Below are 12584 nucleotides of genomic sequence, written 5' to 3'. Positions count from 1 at the left end.
GCTTAGCCCTCCCTGTTATTCACTGTACTTTCCCCCACTTCCATAATAGACCCACTGCTACAGAATTGCTCTACTATCTATTTGCACCAGGCATTTACAAACAGTCACATAACATGTTGTCTGTTTTAGGGTTTGTGTTTTTTGGGGTCAGAAAAGTGTTTGTGCTTCACCATTTCTTCCATCCTTTCTAATGCTTACTTCGGCGCTTGTGCATAGCGGTGCACTGTCAACAGCTATTGGAATGAAGTAATTACTGTCATCGTGAGGAGGCTCCTTGTAGCGGCATCCCATGTTTTACTGCATATTGCTTTATTGTGCTCCTCAGAGATTGCATTTTTTGCCAATTAAAAGTTTCTGGCAATCCTGCACGGAGTAAGTCTATCGGCGCCATTTTTTCAACAGCACGTGCTCACTTCACGTCTCTGTGGCAATTTGGGTAATTCTTGCAATATTTCAAACTTTTTCATGCTTGTTATGTCTGTTACAGTCATCTGTGATCAGTAATCTTTGAAGTTATTATTGTTATTGTTTTGGGACACCAGGAACCATGCCCACTTAAGTGTGCAAACTTAATCAATAAACAGTGACTGTTCCACTGACTGGCTGTTTCCCTATCTCTCTCCCTTTCCTCGGACCTCACTATTCTCTGAAACAGAATTTCAAATATTGAAATAAGGACAATTAATAACCGTACAATGGCCTCTAAGTGTTCAAGTTAATGAAAGAGTCACATATCTGTCACCTAAAATCAAACGCTAGAGGTGATTACTCTTAGTGAGGAAGCTGTGTTGACAGCTGAGACAGGCTGAAAGCTAGGATTCTCGTGCCAGACAGTTAGCCGAGTTGTGAATTCAGAGAAGTTCTGGGAAAATTAAAAGTGTAGCTCTAGGTTACACATTAATAATAAGAAAGTGAAGCAGGCTTTTTGCTGATATGCAGAAAGTTTTAGTGGTCTGGATAGAAAATCAGGCTGGGCGCAGTGGCTCATGCCTGTAATCCCAGCATTTTGGGAGGCCAAGGTGGGCTTATGGCCTGAGCTCAGGAGTTTGAGACCAGCCTGGACAACAAGGCAAAACCCCATCTCTACCGAAAATACAAAAAAATTAGCCGGGCATGGTGGCATGAGTTTGTGGTCCCAGCTACTTGGAAGGCTGAGGTGGGAGGATCGCTCCAGCCTGGGAGGTCGAAGCTGCAGTAAGCCAAGATTGTGCCACTGCACTCCAGCCTGGGTGACAGAGGGAGACCCTGTCTCAAAAAAGAAAATCAAGGCCGGGCGCGGTGGCTCAAGCCTGTAATCCCAGCACTTTGGGAGGCCGAGGCGGGTGGATCACGAGGTCAGCAGATCGGGACCATCCTGGTCAACATGGTGAAACCCCGTCTCTACTAAAAATACAAAAAATTAGCTGGGCACGGTGGTGCGTGCCTGTAATCCCAGCTACTCGGGAGGCTGAGGCAGGAGAATTGCCTGAACCCAGGAGGTGGAGGTTGCGGTGAGCCGAGATTGCGCCATTGCACTCCAGCCTGGGTAACAAGAGCGAAACTCCGTCTCAAAAAAAAAAAAAAAAAAGAAAAGAAAATCAAACCAGTCATGATATTCCCTTAAGCTAAAGCCTAATCCAGACCAAGGCCCTCAACATCGAGGTAAGACTCTCCACCAGCAAAAAAATTATGACTCACTGAAGGCTCAAATGATTGTTCGTATTTTTTAGCAATAAAGTATTTTTAAATGAAGGTATGTACATTGTTTTCCTAAACATAATGCTATTATATACTTCATAGACTACAGTGTAGGGTAAACATAACTTTTATATGCACTGGGAAACCAAAAAAATTGTGTGACTCCCTTTATTTTGATATTTCAGTGTTTGGAACTGAACCTGTACTATCTCCAAGATATGCCTGTGTATTGATGTGAGCTTAGAAAGATCACTGAGCTGTCATAGCATGTCCATCTTGTCTGCTACCGCCATCCTGTGTACTTTACGCTACCTCAGTTAACTTTCATAACAACCTCAGGTTTTACCATATTATTCCCATTTTACAGATGAGGTTATTGTGGCACAGAAAGGTGAAGATATTTGTCCCAGATCACACAGCTAAGAATAGAAAGAGTCAGTGTTCTAACCCATTCTGGCTGGTCCCAGAATTCATGCTGTTCACTCTCGTTTTAAAATTTCCCTTCATTATATCAGCTAGAGTTTATTAGTGCTCATTATGAGCACCAGGGTCTTTGCTATATACCACACAAATTTCTCACTTAACTTGCCCAACAACCAAGTGTAGCTTCAAGGTGAGGCAGCTTCATTCCCATTTTACAAATGAAGAAAATGAGGTTGATAAGCTTGCTCAAAGCCCTAGGCCAGTAGTGGAAAAAGATTCAAATCCAGGTCCACCTGGCTTCTGAATCTATGCACTTAAGCTCTTGGCTGTCACGAGTCTATTTGGTTCACAACACTTTTTGGCTAGCTATCTTGTTGCCATAGGAACCCCTGGCATATTGTGCCCACCACTCAAGTCCTATCAGCTGCAGCAACATTTCCCCTTAGGCCACAGCCAGCCATGACATTGGGTTCTAGGCTTTTCTTCATTTTCTTCATAGGAAATCCCCTATGGTCAGATACAGCTACACAAGTAGCTCTGCCCTGCTGATACTGGTTTTGAGGCTTCTGGGGATTTTATTCTCTAATATCATGTCACAAAACATTTTCCTGATTAGCATGTGTGTGTCTATTTATATATACATACTTGAACATGTGGGTATGCACTTAAAACTTTTTAAGCCTAAGTCTACTGATGATAAGCACTTTGAAGAACAGCTTGACAGTTTCTTTAAAAGCCAAACACACACCATTCACTCTACTCATAGATATATATCCAAGAGAAAAAAACTGATGTATGATCAAAAGTCATGTTTTGTCAATAATATGAAAATAATAAAAAGGAGGGATGCTTTACCAAATATATGTGAATGGCAAATAAACACATGAAAATATGCTCATTGCCATTAGTCTTCAGGGAAATGCAAATTAACACTATAATGAGATACTATTGTGTACTTATTAGGATGTCCAAAATTATAAGGACTGACAACTCCAAGTGTTGACAAGAGTGTGAAAAGGGGAGGGCCAGTGGGAGGGGGAGGTGGGGAGGGATAGCCTGGGGAGAAATGCCAAATGTGGGTGAAGGGGAGAAGAAAAGCAAAGCACACTGCCATGTGTGTACCTACACAATTGTCTTGCATGCTCTGCTCATGTACCCCAAAACCTATAATCCAATAAAAAATAAAAAAAAAAAAAAAAAAAAAAAGAATTGAAATTCTCATATGGTGCTGGTGGGAAAGTAAAATGGTACAACCACTTTGGAGAACAGCTTGACAGTTTCTTAAAAAGCTAAACACACATGATTCACTCTACTCCTAGATACATATCCAAGAGAAATGAAAGCCTATGTCCATACAGAAAGTATACATTAATGTTCATTGCAGCTTTCCTTGTAATTGAAACAACCTAAATGTCAAGCAAAAGGTTAATAGATAAATTCTGTATGTTCATGCAATGGTATACTTCTCAGCAATAAAAAGAAATGAACTATTGCTACTATGTGCAACATGCATGGATGAATTGCAAAATAAGTATGCTGAGTAAGAAAGGCCATATAAAAAAGAGTACATGCTGTGTGTCTTTGATAAAAATTTCTAGAAAATGCAAACTAGTCTATAATGACAGAAAACAGATCAGTGGTTGCCTGGGTGTTACAGAATTCCTCTGGTGCTGCTTTGCCAACCAGAAATCTCTGTGGCTGCTTTTGCCTCTGCTCAGGTCTTGCTTGGGGCCCTCTGGGCTCGCTCTGTCGCTCAACCCAGCAGGCTGGGCTCAGCTCCTTCCCTGGCTGGGGTCCTGTTCCCACTGTGGCTCCACACTCAGCCCATGGCTGAATAGGGTGTGCCACAAGTGGCTTCTGCCTTGGGCATCAGTATCTAGACAAGGGGAATGTGGTGATGCCTGAACACTTGGAGATGCCAGCAATCGCGGAACCCCAAGGGGTGTTACAGCTCTTCCTGGAGGAGTCCCAAGGTCTGAGCCCCTAAGAGATGTTGCAGATCTTCACTCCCCTAGCTTGGCAACTGGGAGTCATAGCTCTCTTTCTCCTATAGTCTGGTGAGCAGGAGTGTGGGTTACAAATCCTTTTATTCCCACTGCCTGCAGCTCAGTGGGCAGAAAGGAGGGTTACAGCTAATTCATTCCCATCACCTGCAGCTTGGTGAACAGGAGGGTTAGAGCCCATTTGTTCCTGCTGCCTGCAGTTAGGTTAATGGGAGGGTGCAGCACCAGTAGCTCTTTTTGCTCCTGCCATTCAGCAGGTTCTGGGTTCTTGTCCCACAACCAAAAGGAATGACATACATGGACACTGGAGAGTGAGTAAAGCAAAGAAGAATTTTATTGAGCAACATAAGGAAAACTCAATCCTGAGTGGGTGGCTGCCTGTGTTGCTGAGTTTGGGGTTTTTATGGCCTTAGAATGGGAGAATCCATGCTGATTGGTCCATAGGTGGAAAAAGCACCATTTGATTGGTTAAAAGCATCATCCAGAAGGAACCAATCAAGAGATATAGGGTAAGATGGGGATAGGAGTCCTCACTCTGGTCATGGACTCTATCTGGAACAGGCAGCTTGGTTTTTCAGGTTTCAGGCAGTCTTTGGCTTGAAGGTTGGGTTTTACTGGGGAACTGTCCCTGTTTACCTAGGAATTTGTCTGTCACCGGTTGCTTTCATGAGGATGAGGGGAGAGAAGAGAGGAATAATTGGTGGAAGTAATTAAAAAGGGAAAAGAAAATTTTTGAGAGGAATAGATTTGTCCATATATCTTGATTGTGGTAATGGTTTTTACAGGTAGATATGTATATCAAAACTTGCCAAATTGTACAATTTAAATATATATAGTTTACTGTTTGTCAGTTTTATCCCAATAAAGCCATGCTTTGCACATAGAAGCCTGTGAATCTGGGGTTTGGCAGACACAGCGCCCTGTAGTGTGAGTAGCTGCCCATGACTTTCTTGGCTGAGTTTTCCTGCTCTTAGGACTCTTCAAGGGCTGGCCCAGGAGAAGTCAGCATGATTTAAACACCATCCCTCATTTCTGGTGAGGGGAGCAGCATCTGAGCGCAGCAAGATCCCCGGTCAGCAGAGGGAGTTTCAGGAAGCTTCCCTCCAGTTCTTATGATGGCCTGGCCTTACAGCTTTTGGAAGGTTGTCAAGCTAAAGACTTAATATTAGGAGAGTGCCTGATTAATACTCAAAGAGTGAAAAATCTCAGCCTGAACTTTACATCTGCAAAGCATTCTGGCGTATCCAAATTTCACTTGCGCAGGGAATGAAGAGGAAATGGGGGAATGTGGAAGGGAGTGAGGCATGTCTGAGCAGAGTCAGGACATCACCAGGAAGTTGTTTTCCTAAACACTCCCCACCCTCAAAGCTCTCACATTGACCTCCTTTGTTGTAACTTGCCTCTTTTCTTTTAAAAATGAAATATAGAAGACAATGTCTGTTATTTTGGAGTTCTGATCAGTGGGTTTTGTTTAGTTGAAAGTTTCTCGTAACTTTCAACTAAACAAAAGTTCCCTTTGATGGCCTTAGAATGGGAAAATGCATGCTGCTTTCAGCACTCTTCAGGGGCTGGCCCAGGAGAAGTCAGCAGGATTTAAAGCGCCATCCCTCATCTCTGGTGAGGGAAGCAGCATGAAAGGCAGCTCAGAGGAAATAGAGTTTCTGATGTGTGCAAACCCATAAAGCCAAGCTGCTTCCCAAACATGGCCAGAGTGACACAGAGGTGGTGAGCCCAGAGGTGGAGAGCCGACCCTAAGACAGAAACACTATTTGCTTTCTGTTCAGACAGGGAGCCTGTAGAAGACACTAACAGATGATCATCTGCTGGAGTTGAATAATTTTAAATGATTCTGGATTGTTCTATTACTTCTACAGAAGGGTTTAATATCTAATAATCTGTAGGCAGGTTAAATACCAGACCTGCTTCATCAATTCCTATCTAACCTCTCTGAGCCTTGCATATGCGTCTGTGATATGTCCTCATTTGACATATTGACACCTAGCTTGCACTGTTCATGTGAAAATTAAATAAGATAGTGTAAATAAAATGACACTAATGTGGATATCCAATACATGGTAGTTTAACAAGATGTTAAAAGGAGATTCTTTTTGTCTCTATTCAGCTAAAGCTCTCAAAAGAACCAGAACCAAATTGTAGGTGGCAAATACTCCCACATCAAAGCAATGTGGGACTTGCAAAGGGATGGCCAAAAGCCAGTTCTGCAACTCTTAGCTCTTCTCCCATCTGGAAGATCTAAAAAGGCTGAAGAACCGTGAGAGGCTTCTTAAAAATTAGAGAAATAGTTTCTTTGGGGAAAACAGTTGCAGTGCAATGGAATTTTTCTTTCCCCTCCATGGGAATGGTGGGAGGGTGCTTCCCTTTACCCCGAGCAGACTGTGAGGTGCTTCAAAAGGACTCTGACCTTGACCTGTGTCAACTGCAATCTGTGTAGCCTGGAGGCTGGTGGCAGATCATGCCTGGAAACAGCCTAAAGGCCAGAGGCTGTGGCTGACTGGTGCCCTGGTGGCCGAGGAGATGACTGCACTGGAATCTGTCTGTGCTCCTGTCTTGCCAGGGCAAAGGATGCCCAAGTGAGTGCTTCCCATCGCAGACAAGCAGGATAAGGCCCTGTGGGGCTTGTGAAAATACTGCAGAAGAGGATCGCCTGCACAGCAGTGGTATGATCTCAACAAAAGGGATGACCACCCTATCCTCAGAGGCTGAAGGAGGAAACGTAGGCAGCCAGCTACAGGAACACAGGTAGCCTGTGTCATGGGAAGTGAATCTGAATGCTTCTGGGGTGAGGGTGGAGGTGGGGCGGGGGGTGGAAGGGATGTTTCTAAACCCTCCTCTGAAAGGCAGCTTTGAACATCCACAAACTGACGAGACCAATACTAGGTTAGGTTGGCACCAAGAAAGTATGACCTTTCCTGCCCTTGGCTCCCATTTGCCCCTACCTCATTTCTAGAAGAGCTGAAGGAAGCAGGGACAGGCACAGGACAGGGAAATAGAGAGGACCTCACCACATTAGCCACCCCTCCCACAACAGGCTTCTTCAGACTTGCAGTCCCAACTTGAAAAAGGCAGACTCCTTAACCCTAAATGAGATTCAGAGTATTGGATGGAATGTTATATTTTAATTACTGGGTCGAGATGGTGTTGTGACTTGAAGTGGCTGGGAGTCTTTTTATTTTCTAAGAGAGACAGGAAATATGATAGAAGCTTCCTGAGAGTCCATGCTGGGGTGGGGAAAGAACTGATTTGAATGGGTTATGGGAGGAAAACAATTAAAGGCTTATCTGATGTCCTCCTAGGAGCCTGGCTTGTTCAACATAATTGTTATAGTAGCTGTTGTTATAGGGAGATATTATTCACAAAGACAAATGTGGCCATCTTGAAGTTTTGCTCACTGCATATTCCCAAGGTCTCTGTCTTCCAGGGACATGGTAGGGCTGTACTTCCCAGCCCTTGGTTTTGGGAAGTACAATCAGTTTGGTGTTGAGCATTTCATTGAGGTGTAAGTTCCTCTGGAGCTCTCTTTTTTTCTATAAACATACAGACCCACCCTACAGCCACTGTGTAGCCACATGTAGCCACTGGGCACTTGAAAGTGGCTAGTGCAAATTGAGATGTGCCATAAGTGAAAAAAGACATATTGGATTTCAAAGACTTAGTACAAAAAAGTGTGTAAAATAGCAATAATTTTTGTATGTCATTACTTGTTGAAAAGATACTATTTTTGAATCTAGTAGGTTAAATTAAAAATATTATTGAAATTAATTTTGTGTGCTTGTTTTTGCTGTTTAAAATATGGCTATGAGAAATTCAGACTCACACAGGTGGCTCACATTTGTGGCTTGCATTATGTTTTTAGTGGACAATGTGGTTCCTGACAGTTGTCCCTTTTTCAGTCTGCCTGGTTTCCTAAACTGAGGCTGTCAAAAGCATGGAGTAGATATCACAGACAACAGCAAATGGATGCATAATGGAGCAAGAATAAGTTTTTGCTATTTTAAAGCACTGGGGCTTGAGGTTGCTTGTTATTGCATTATGCATACCCTCACTATCCCAGTTGACTTAGCAAGGAGAAGAAAGGCAGCAGAAGTGAACTCATTCACCATCCTATCCTCTGAAATCTTCATGAATATCTACCTTTCTTCTTTGGACCCCTCATCTCCATGCCCAACAACTGGATATGTCAGAATCTTTTTAGAATTTTCCACATTCTCTGCATTGGACTCTGTTGAGTAGTAATTCAGGAGATTAGCAAATCTAATATCGTTGTGTGGGTTTTCCTTTATCATCAATGTCTGGACACACAAGGGAAATAACTTTCTGTTTGTCTTGTCTTTGGGCTACTGAGGCCGTCGTAAGGCCAGAAGACTCCCTGCCTTAGGTAGGCCATGTGTTTCCTGTTAGTGAGTGATGCAGTTGGATAAATAGCACATGCTTTCTGCTGTGCCTCCTTTCCCATTTCCTGCAAAGTTGTAAGGTGCTGGGATCGCCACAGCAGGTGTAACTTCACTTGAGGAGATTTGAACTTGTTCATATTTTCTTTGAGAACATTCATAGGGAGTTCTCCTTTGATTCTTAAGTGAACAGTGTTTCAGTAGGGAAACAATGCACATTTGAAGATACTAGGGATGGCAGCATCTAACTTTTATTTTGCTGCTTAAGGAATTTAGTATAAACAGTCAGTTTTGCAAACTTCTGACTCTGAAAAATCTTTGATGGATAGTTATGGATAGAATTGGCCGGATTGGGGTCCTTGGTTGCATTTAAGGCTTGGTGATAGGCAATCAGTAGAGTTTCCTAGTGTTATTAATTAGCTGTGTGCTCTTGGCAAGTCTCTTGCTCTTTGGGCCTCTCCATGACATATTCATATTAGAGTTTTCTAAGCTCATTCTGACCTTCACATTGTGCAGGTGGTTTGGAGCTAGGCATCCCTGGGAGAATAACAGCAATCACACCTGTTGTCATAATTCAGGTGAGAGATGATTAGGTTTGAATCACAGCAGGGAAGGTAAGGCAGGTGGGAGTTAAGTTCGATTGACAGCTCCACAAATGTTTAGAGCTCCACCCTATGTCAGAACTGTGCTAAGATGGAAGGTAACCAAGCCTTACTCTCTGCCCTCAAGAACCCATCCTTCTTGGGGAGAAGAGAGCTCCTAAATTAATGATTTCAGCATCCCCTGGTTGCTAACTGCTGTGATGGGCAGATGAGTGAGGACAAATGGACTGTTCAGAGAGGGCTTCCTGGAAATGATGGTAACAGAGCACAGCTTTAAGGGATGAATAGGATGAAAAAGGTAAGAGAGATTCAAAAGCCACTTAACAGGAAAAGCCAGCAAGAGAGGAAAGATTCTAGAAGACTGCCAGTTTAGGACTTAGTGACCTGGATGGCGGTCATTTCATTGATGAGTGTAGCAAATACAAAATGAACAACTTTGTTAGGGGAAAGGATGATGCATTTAGATAGGGAAATACTGAATTGAAAGTTCCAGTTAGGAATCCAGGAGTGAATGCCCAGTAGCAGTTAGAGATCTACAGGACTGGAGCAAAGGAGAAAGGTCACAATGGAATTTTGCATGAAGAGTCATGCCTGTGGGTGTGAAGTGGTAACAACAGGTGAGAATTCCCAGGGAAACAAGGGCTTATGCATCCATTCTCTCATGTGTTCAGTATACATTGAAAGTCCACTGTGTGGTGATTGAAGAAATGTGAGAGCAACCTGTAGAGTGTATTCCTCAAAGGCAAACAGGAGTGTAGACTCTTCTTTCAAGAAACCTGATTGTGTGGGGAAAGAAACAAATAGGTAATAATTAGATGAAACGGGAAACCAAGGGAGTACTTAAGGATAAAAGAAACATTTTGCAGTTGAAAATTTAGTTGAATTTTTAATCTACACTTGAAAAAAACTTTTTGGTCAGCAAGAAAGAGAAAAAAGAAACATTTTCAGTTGATCATACACATAACTGTTAATATTGTTAGAATTTGCAGTGATTCCATCACATTTATTAATGTAATTGTTCACTTCTATTTTCTGATTCTTCTTCTCTGCAAATAATGGATGTAGAAGATTTTTGTGTCAAAAGAAATCGATAAAACAAATGTTAATTGAACATCTCCTGAGCTGGCTGTGTTACACAGGTGCAGAAAAGTGAAGACCCCATCCTGCCCTCTGGGGCTTAGCATCTGTTTATAAAGATTAATGCCACTGAACCTCATGGATGATCACTGTTATGGAATTATGCCTTCACTTCTAGAAAATACTGTAAAAAGTAAGAAAGTGAAAATATTGAGGAAAGTCTAGAAAACTGGCTTTAGGCACTATTTGTGCTGAAAAAATAACTAAAGGACCTGAGCTTTGCCTTTTTTTTTTGTAGGCAATGAGGAGCCATTTATTAAAAGGAGCCTGGGTGTAACTAGCTTGGAGAAAGGTTTATCAGTCCATTCTCATGCTGCTATAAAGAACTTCCCTTCTTAGCCTGTTGACTTAAAGGTAGGAGGATCCCAAAGTTTCCAGGTGGCAATCTTAACCTCCAGTTTAGTGTTGCCTGGGGTGATTGACCCAGACTATCAAGATGAAATCAGTCTACTACTTCACAACAAAAGTAAGGAAGAGTGTGCGTGGAATACAGGAGCTCCATTAGGGCATCTCTTAGTATTTTTTTTTTTTTTTTTTTTTTCATCTCTTAGTGTTATCACAGCCTGTGATTAAGGTCAATGGGAAACAACAACAGCCCAATCCAGGCAGGACTACAAATAGACCTGACTCTTTAGGAATGAAGGTTTGGGTCACTCCACTAGGAAAAAAACCATGACCTGCTAAGGTGCTTGCTGAAGGCAAAGAGGATACAGAATGGGTAGTAAAAGAAGGTGGTCATCAATACCAGCTACGACCTTGTGACCAGCTGCAAAACGAGGACTGTATAACTGTCCTAAGTATTTCCTCCTTCTTTTGTTGAAACATGTTTGTGTATGTGTACACTTGTAGTTAGAAAATACCTTCATTTTTTTCCTTTACCTTTTTCGTGTGACATAAGGCTTATTGACTTCACATCAACATTTAAGTACTGTTAACTTTATGTAATTGTATTTGGGTTGGGGATTGGTGCATTTCCAGTTGCACAAAGGACAGTTGTATTATGTTAGGTACAACTATGACCTTATTATTGTCTTTATTTGAAGATTATATATGAACTCAGAAGATGTGTATGGGTTCAAGTTTATAAGGGGTGGACTTGTGATGGTTAATACTGAGTGTCAACTTGATTGGATTGAAGGACGCAAAGTAAATCCTGGATGTGTCTGTGAGGGTATTACCACAGAAGACTAAAATTTGAGTCAGTGGGCTACAGAAGGCAGCCCTACCCTCAAGCTGAATGTGCACCCTCTAATCATCTGCCAGCAGATATAAAGCAGGCAGAAAAACGTGAAATGTGAGACTGGCCTAGCCTCCCAGCCTACATCTTTCTTCTATGCTGGATGCTTCCTGCTCTTGAACATTGGACTCTGAGATATTGGCACCATTGTTCAACCTTAGTTAGCAGAAGCCTTGTTTCCAATGGGTTGGCTGATGGGTGCACCTGGAGGAAGGCAGCCCCTGGGAGAGGGAGAGGTTGGGGTTTATTTCTCTTATACTTGCAGGTGCTCAGGTGGATTTTGTGCCTCCACCCCAAGTCACTCTTCCAGGCAGGTGGCCAGAAACCTCCATCCAGCTGCTTCTGTGAATTCTGGCCAACTTTTTCTTCTGCCCTGCAAGCCAATAGCTGGTGACAGCTGTTTCCCTAATTGTCCATCCTTGTCAATTGTTCTTTACTCATCTCTCCCCGGTTACCTGGCTCCAGCACACCACCTGCTTCCTGCCAGGCCTTAATTGAAAGAACCAGGTAGGAGTGTTCTTCAGGTTTTATTGCTAATTTTTTTAGTTGTGATAATTGGGGATATGTTTAAGAGTGAAAGGTTTAAATGTCCATAATTTACTTTAAGATGGCTTTGCAAAATAGAAAAAGAGAAAAAGCAAACTATTAACAATTGTTGAACCTAGGTAGATATGATTGTTCATGGTACTATTCTTTTCACTTTTCTCTATTTGAAAATTTGCATAATAAAAAGCAAAAACTAACAAAAGAACTTCCCAAGACTGGTAATTTACAAAGAAAAGAGGCTTAAAAGTTCTGCCGGGATAGAGAGGCCTCAGAAAACTTACAATCTTGGCAGAAGGGGAGACAAGCACATCCTCCTTCACATTTCTGCAGGAAGAAGAAAAATGAGAGTCAAGAAAAGGGGGATGTCCCTTATAAAACCATCAGATTTTACGAGAACTTAACTATTATGGCAGTAGCATGGGGTAATTGACCCGTGATTCAATTACCTCTCACTGGGTCCCTCCTATGACAAGTGAGGATTATGGGAACTACAATTCAAGATGAGATTTGTGTGGGGACACAGCCAAACCATATCAAAAGGTGACTCAAG

The 12584-nt window shown here is 42.3% G+C and overlaps 1 protein-coding gene across 2 annotated transcripts in view; it reads left to right on the top strand.

Moving 5' to 3' along the window:
- The first annotated feature begins 6404 nt into the window (after positions 1–6404).
- APLF (aprataxin and PNKP like factor) overlaps positions 6405–12584 on the top strand; it is a 121678-nt gene continuing 115498 nt past the window's right edge. For both annotated transcript variants that reach the window (XM_078349167.1, XM_054244880.2), the window contains exon 1: positions 6405–6863. The gene's annotated coding sequence lies outside the window, so the exon portion shown is untranslated. The remainder of the gene's footprint in view (positions 6864–12584) is intronic.

This window comes from Callithrix jacchus, chromosome 14, assembly GCF_049354715.1.
Source record: "Callithrix jacchus isolate 240 chromosome 14, calJac240_pri, whole genome shotgun sequence".
Classification (NCBI taxonomy): domain Eukaryota; kingdom Metazoa; phylum Chordata; class Mammalia; order Primates; family Cebidae; genus Callithrix; species Callithrix jacchus.
The sequence above is the reverse complement of the archived record's forward strand: the minus strand, read 5'-3'. Positions and strand labels throughout refer to the sequence as shown.